The following is an 8,286-nucleotide window of genomic DNA, read 5'->3' on the forward strand; positions in this document are numbered from 1 at the left end:
GAGAGAGTTTTAGTTGCGCCAGGTGAGTACCTGGTTAATTCCATTCGACAGCTCCCGAGCAGAGAAATTTCAATCCAGCGATGACTTCTTTGCCCAAATGCCCTTATGGGAATGGAATCTGCAATCCATTAGCGGAGATGGGATCAGATAACTCCCCTGTGAGTTCCCCTCATTTGTTTAGGCATCCAAAGTCAGGTTCAATTAGGTGGATTAAACATGCTTTGTGTCACTCGCTTAAGTGACCATCTAATCATATCCAATTCGTATCAGCTGTTATTTTTACGCGGTATTCCTCGCTCGTTAGCATAAATAATTAGCGGCGCGTTGCCACGGCAACCTGACCTGTTTAATTGATAATGAGCCCCTTTCCAAATATGGAGATCAGATAACCCGACTTTTACGCCAATGGGGAATCTCAATGGATGAATTACCATATTTGGGTGCATTTACGTAACAGTTTGTTTGTAAATCGAAGTAAAAATGTAATATTGGTTTGAACGTAACACTGCTTCTTATCCTCCTGGGAACCTTAGGTTCTGGGTGGCCGACTGTCCTTCCTCTCGGGTTCCACAAACAAAACAAAAAAGGTACAACAGACAGGATATTGGCTGGAATCCTTCCACCTGACGTCTGGGCAGCACGGCAGGTGCGAAACTTGACCCCATATTATTTGAGGAGCGAGACAAAACAGGAAGTCGTTGTCATAGTTTGCGTTGGTCTAATCCGCCTGAATAGAACGGTCATCCTATTCCGTTCGCCCGGGCAGGTGTGAGATTGTCATGGCCGAGAGTTGAACTTTCAGGCAAAAAAGAGGGATTATTCCAATCCACTTGTTTGCATCTTTTTTTTTTTGCCGAGTGAAGAATTATATTGAGTTGGGTATGCAATTTGTCAGATGAGGCCTGACACAATGACAAGGTGTGTAATTTAACAGGAAGTCGTTATTCTTAATGTTCAGATTAGAGGAAAATATGTGATTGCAATGTCATGTTCATTGTTTTTGTAATGTAAACAAGTTTATGTTGTCGTAAAATGACTTTTCACATACTATCTTTTTTTAGAGTTGGGAATTTTTGGCCACCTCGTGATTGGATTCTTGAGTGACGATTCGATTCGGAATCGATCCAATACTATTTTGTAATATATTATAATAAAACCTTTACAAAACAGGTTCCAGGCTACAAAAGCTCCTGTTGGCTGCTGACGTACGACTAACTGCATACGAGCCTGTAAACATTTATTTTGAAAATCCGTTTTTTAAAATTGTATTTGCAAAATCACAGAATGGTGATCAATCAAATGAAAGGAAATAGAGCAACCCCAACTCTGACCCAATACCAGCAAATGTACAAAGCAATTGAAAAGACATACAAATTAAAAAAAAAAAAAAGGAAAAACAAAAATGATTAAAAGCAACACAATGAATAATAATGTCAATATCAATAACAGTTGTTTAAAATTTAAAAAAAAATTAAAAAACCTGAAAACTAATTTTTAAATCAATTCTTGAGAATGATAATTGTTTGTGGAATGTAAACAACTTAAGTGTAATTTGACAAGATCTCCTCTTAAAGCGAGTTTATGTTGTCGTCAAATGACTTTTTTTTTTTTTTTAGAGGTGGGAATCTTTGGGCACCTCGTGATTGGATTCCGATTCTTGAGTGACGATTCGATTCAGAATCGATCCAACACTATTTTGTAATATATTATAATAAAACCTCTACAAAAGCTCCTGTTGGCTGCTGACGTACGACTAACTGCATACGAGCCTGTAAACATTTATTTTGAAAATCCGTTTTTTAAAATTGTATTTGCAAAATCACAGAATGGTGATCAATCAAATAAAAGGAAATAGAGCAACCCCAACTCTGACCCAATACCAGCAAATGTACAAAGCAATTGAAAAGACATACAAATACTAAAAAAAAAAAGGAAAAACAAAAATGATTAAAAGCAACACAGTGAATAATAATGTCAATATCAATAACAGTTGTTTAAAATGAAAAAAAACAACAACAACAAAAAAAAACTGGAAAACTAATTTTTAAATCAATTCTTGAAAATGATAATTGTTTGTGGAATGTAAACAACTTAAGTGTAATTTGACAAGATCTCCTCTTAAAGCGAGTTTATGTTGTCGTCAAATGACTTTTTTTTTTTTTTTTAGAGGTGGGAATCTTTGGGCACCTCCTGATTGGATTCCGATTCTTGAGTGACGATTCGATTCAGAATCGATCCAACACTATTTTGTAATATATTATAATAAAACCTCTACAAAAGCTCCTGTTGGCTGCTGACGTACGACTAACTGCATACGAGCCTGTAAACATTTATTTTGAAAATCCGTTTTTTTAAATTGTATTTGCAAAATCACAGAATGGCGATCAATCAAATAAAAGGAAATAGAGCAACCCCAACTCTGACCCAATACCAGCAATTACTATTTTGAGGACAGAAATGTACAGAGCAATTGAAAAGATATACAAATACTAAAAAAAAAAAGGAAAAACAAAAATGATTAAAAGCAACACAATGAATAATAATGTCAATATCAATAAAAAATGAAAAAACTGGAAAACTATTTTTTAAATCAATTCTTGACAATGATCATTGTTTGTGGAATGTAAACAAGTTAAGTGTAATTTGACAAGATCTCCTCTTAAAGCGAGTTTATGTTGTCGTAAAATGACTTTTCAATTTTTTATTTTTTTTTAGAGGTAGGAATCTTTGGGCACCTCGTGATTGGATTCCGATTCTTGAGTGACGATTCGATTCAGAATCGATCCAACACTATTTTGTAATATATTATGAAGTGGCTGGGGAGAGGAAAGTCTGGGCTTCCCTGCTTAGGCTGCTGTCCCCGCGACCCGACCTCGGATAAGCGGAAGAAGATGGATAGATGGATGTAATAAAACCTTTACAGGCTACAAAAGCTCCTGTTGGCTGCTGACGTACGACTAACTGTATACGAGAAAAAATATATTTTTAAAATAATTTTTTTAAATTGTATTTGCAAAACCACAGAATGGCAATCAATCAAATAAAAGGAAATAGAGCAACCCCAACTCTGACCCAATATCAGCAATTACTATTTTGAGGACAGAAATGTACAAAACAATTGAAAAGACATACAAATACTAAAAAAAGGAAAACCAAAAATGATTAAAAGCGACGCAATAATTAATAATGTCAATATCAATAACAGTTGTTCAAAATGTTTTAATAAAAAAATGTATAATTGAAAAAAAAAAAAAAAAAAAATATTTTTAAATCAATTCTTGGTAATGATAATTGTTTGTGGAATGTAAACAACTTAAGTGTAATTTGACAAGATCTCCTCTTAAAGCGAGTTTATGTTGTCGTAAAATGACTTTTCACATATTTTTTTTTACAGGTGGGAATCTTTGGGCACCTCGTGATTGGATTCTGATTCTTGAGTGACGATTCGATTCAGAATCGATCCAACACTATTTTGTAATATAATATAATAAAACCTCTACAAAAGCTCCTGTTGGCTGCTGATGTACGACTAACTGCATACGACAATTTTTTTTTTTCAATCAATTTTTAAAATTGTATTTGCAAAATCACAGAATGGTAATCAATCAAATAAAAGGAAATAGAGCAACCCAAACTCTGACCCAATACCAGCAATTACTATTCTGACGACAGAAATGTACAAAGCAATTGAAAGGACATAAAAATACTAAAAGAAAAACCAAAAATGATTAAAAGCAACACCATCAGTAATAATGTGAATATCAATAACAGTTGTTTATTTTTTTTTTAATCAACAACTGTATTCTTGAAAAAAAAAAAAGAAAAAAAAAATTTAAATCAATTTTTGAAAATGATGAATCGATTTAGAATCCGAATTTTTTTTGTTGCGTTTACTTTATTCCCTAAATATGGTTTCTCTCTTTTTAGTCATATTACTACCGTTTTAGCGTTCTTGCGCTGGCGACTGGTAAATTTTATATATTGCAAAATTTAATACAAAATTACAAAAAGTACAAAATATGCTTGAATTTTTTTTTTTTTTTATTCATTTTTTTTAAATAGGTGAAGCCGCAATATTTGAAACGTGATGTGGCGAGGGACAACTGTAATTAAATATTGAGACTCTCTAAAAACAAACGTTTTCACTCACATATTGCAGCTTTATACCCACAAATACAACTTTGTTATTTTAACCATTAGAGGACAAAAGTGGGCTTTTTTGTCTTTTACAGTAAATCTTTGCTGTATTTTAGCCATCATTTTTGTTGTGTTACTTAGGGCGGCAGCTATTGATTTTTTTTTTTAGTTTGTTGGATTAATTGAGTAATCAGATAAACACACTTTATATAGCCTCAATGCGTAATTCAGGGAAAACAGTTTAAAAAAATTGCCATAACATTAATTTTTTCTGATAAATGCACATCATCAACATTGAAATTGCACTTTTAACGTGTGTATTAATAACAATAAATAAAAAATAACTCCACTGTTCGCCATCACAGCACCCACACACCACCGCTCTCATGCACGCTCTATTGCAGCCGCCGTGCATATTTAAAGCTCTGGGCACTCCATGCGGTACAGATTTGATTACTTTATTTAGTTTATTGGTTACACAATGACTAATTGTAGCAACACAATTTAAATCAAAGCTTTTTTCTGATCTATTTAATCAAATGACCGTTGCAGCCCTTGTTATTCCAATATACATGATTTTTTCTCATAGTGTTTTATTCAAATTTAAAACTGTCCATATTCGGGTGTACGGTACATTAGTAATACCCCAAAGCCAACCAAATCAAAGTCTTATATTTTTGAAAGGGAATAAAAACATTTTGGATTAACCTCCCCCCCCCCTCCTTTTTGTCCTCAAATATCTCAATCAACTTGAGCCCTAAACAAGTAACAAAAAAACATGTCATGTTTATTTTTATTTAAACCCTTCACCAGGTCTTTCGATCAAATAATGTCATGGTTAGTTAGTGAACATTTGCATAACATGAGTTGTATTACTAGTTCAAACCTGTGCCATTATTTAATCAAAAATATTTTTTTCTTTTAATATTTTTTTTATATATTTTCTGTTCAGGACTTAGGTTTATTGAGAAATTTTAGCAAAAAAAAGTAAAATCCTCGTACAATTCCCCCATTTTTCCTTATAATTATACTACTTTAATATTGTAATATGATTCTCATTAAATATATATTTTTCTCTCATTATAGTTTGATGTTACTGTCAAAATGACAATTTTAAAAGTCTGTGACTGTATACCTGAAGTAAAATATTTCCTTTATTAGAGATGTCCGATAAATGCGTTAAAATGTAATATCGGAAATTATCGGCATCGGTTTTTTTTTTTACCGGTATCGTTTTTGTTTTTTTCAAAAAAAAAATCCATCCATCCATCCATATTTTTTTTTATTATTAAATCAACATAAAAAACACAAGATACACTTACACTTAGTGCATCAACCCAAACAACCTCCCTCCCCCATTTACACTCATTCACACACACAAAAGGGTTGTTTCTTTCTGTTATTAATATTCTGGTTCCTACATCATATATCAATATATATCAATACAGTCTGCAAGGGATACAGTCCGTAAGCACACATGATTGTGCGTGCTGCTGGTCCACTAATAGTACTAACTTTTAACAGTTCATTTTACACATTTTCATTAATTACTAGTTTCTATGTAACTGTTTTTGTATTGTTTTACTTTCTTTTTTATTCAAGAAAATGTTTTAAATTTATTTATCTTATTTTATTTTATAAATTTTTTTAAAAAGTACCTTATCTTCACCATACCTGGTTGTCCAAATTAGGCATAATAATGTGTTAATTCCACGACTGTATATATCGGTATCGGTTGATATCGGTATCAGTAATTAAAGAGTTGGACAATATCGGAATATCGGATATCGGCAAAAAGCCATTATCGGACATCCCTATTCTTTATTTACACAAAACTAACATAACTATTATATTTTCTCCTAATATTACTTCTTTATTATTATAATTAATTAATTCATTCATTTACAAAGTTGTTGTTTTTTTAAAGTGTGGAAAAACACAGCTAATCAGCATTAAATTAAATATTCACATTAATTTTCAATATTGCGGCTTATTTCTAGTAAAATGTACCCTTTTCATCCCCCACAACATTTTGATTTATTATTCTTTTTTGTTGCATTTTTTTCATTCAACTGGGTAGCTAAGCCTTTTTATCCAATCTTTTCAATACATCAGTTATAGTAGTTTTGGTTATGGTTTTAATTGATTTCAAACATGCATACTGTTACAATATGGTACATCACATATTTTAAAATTCTCATTAAAACATGTCTGAAAAGGAGTTGGCAGAAGCACATTCTATTTAATTGTACCCCTTTTCTAAAAATATGTCTTACATATTTTTTAACTCCCTGTGCTTAATTTGTAACACAAACCAATCGAATAAATAAATGCTTGTTTATAAATTGTGATCCACATTAATGGGACATTTTCAAAGCATATTTTTATTGCCCGTACTGTAAAAAGTGTGTATTGTTAGTTATTGAAACATTTTCTTTCCCCACATCAATCAAAGTACACCACCTAAATAGGAATGATGATCTAAAAGTGTGTGCATGCTGCACTATTAAAAAATGGTCGGCTATAAATTGGTCTGTTAGGATGATTGATGAAGAACAAATTAATTTGCTAGTGACCGATCCTCTTCTGAGAATTTAACGGTACTTTCTGTAAAGGACTCTAAGCCTGTTGTCTCTTGTGCATGCACAAACACACTCTCACAAACACACACACACACACACAAACACCAGAGTCCCCCACGGCCCGTGTCAGATGGTGTCGAGTAAATCAGTCGTGACAATAACACCTCCCTCGGGTCCTACAAATCACAGCCACAATTCAGACCAAATGGAGCAATGGACGGAGGGGAAGCGCATGTGTGTGTGTGTGTGTGTGTGTGTGTGTGTGTGTGTGTTCTTGTATTGCTACCCTTCTTGAGACATCAACAAGGAAAAGTACCTTCCATATGAGGACCGATGAACAAGTTAGGACCGAAATAATGGTCCCAATATGGAAAACCATTGCATCTAATAGAGCGCCAAATACTAGAGTCCGTGAACATTGCTCCAAAGTCAGGATTTTTTGTTGATTTAATGTACATACAAAATTAAACATTGACAGGTGCAAAGGCAGCAATGTATGAAAAAACAAAACGGCAGCTAAAGAAGGACTTCCCTATTCATCCCCGGAAAAACCCGCAAGGTGAACTGCTGATTTTACGACTTCCGGAGCAGACGTAAGACAACCCGCGTCCCATATGTGACCGTAGGATGAAGAAATACACTACGGTACTAAGACTATAGTGGCCATTAACAGTTAGCTTCTACAGCTGAAATTGCCCAATGTGCGGCACAGGGGCCATCAGCATCAAGGGTTGGAATTGGGGGTTAAATCACAAAAATTGAATCCCAGGCGCGGCACCGCTGCTGCCCACTGCTCCCCTTTAACTTTAACTTTAATCTGTGGTCTGTGACTCGTTTGTCATCGGCCTTAAGCACCTTACAAAAACCAAAAAATAGAGATCTCATTTGCACCCCTGGTGGTGAAATCTATCAAAATTAGGATGGTCCTAAAAAGGAGGTATTTTTCAAATTGACTGTGTGTCGGTTTTAAAAGTGCTCCCCCTCTGGTCAACATATGGAATAACAAGTGTGTGTAAACATTTAAAGTGCTCCCCCTCTGGCCAACATATGTAATAACAAGTGTGTGCAAGAAATTGAAATGCGCCGCCTTTGGCCAAAATTAATAAAAATAAAAAAAAATGTATAAAGTGACATAATGTAATAACTTGAAGTAAATAATTATAAAATAATTAAAAAAACAATTACAAACATCCATCCATCCATCCATTTTCTACCGCTTGTCCCTTTTTTGGGATTGCGGGGGGTGCTGGAGTCTATCTCAGCTGCATTCAGGCGTAAGGCGGGGTAGACCCTGGACAAGTCACCACCTCATCGCAGGGCCAACACAGATAGACAGACAACATTCACTCTCACATTCACACACTAGGGCCAATTTAAATAAAGAATTCTAAAAAAAAAAAAAAAAAAAAAAAAAAGATTACTTTTTTTTTTAGTTTGTATATATTATTGATTTTGTAAATACAACACTTTATATATCTAGAAAGGGTGGTCCTAAAAAGGTAGGCATTTTTTGGAGGTCACAAGAAGGTAACAAATATAAGAATGGGTGTGTGTGTGTGTGTGTGTG

Source organism: Nerophis lumbriciformis, linkage group LG32, assembly GCF_033978685.3.
Source record: "Nerophis lumbriciformis linkage group LG32, RoL_Nlum_v2.1, whole genome shotgun sequence".
Classification (NCBI taxonomy): Eukaryota; Metazoa; Chordata; class Actinopteri; order Syngnathiformes; family Syngnathidae; genus Nerophis; species Nerophis lumbriciformis.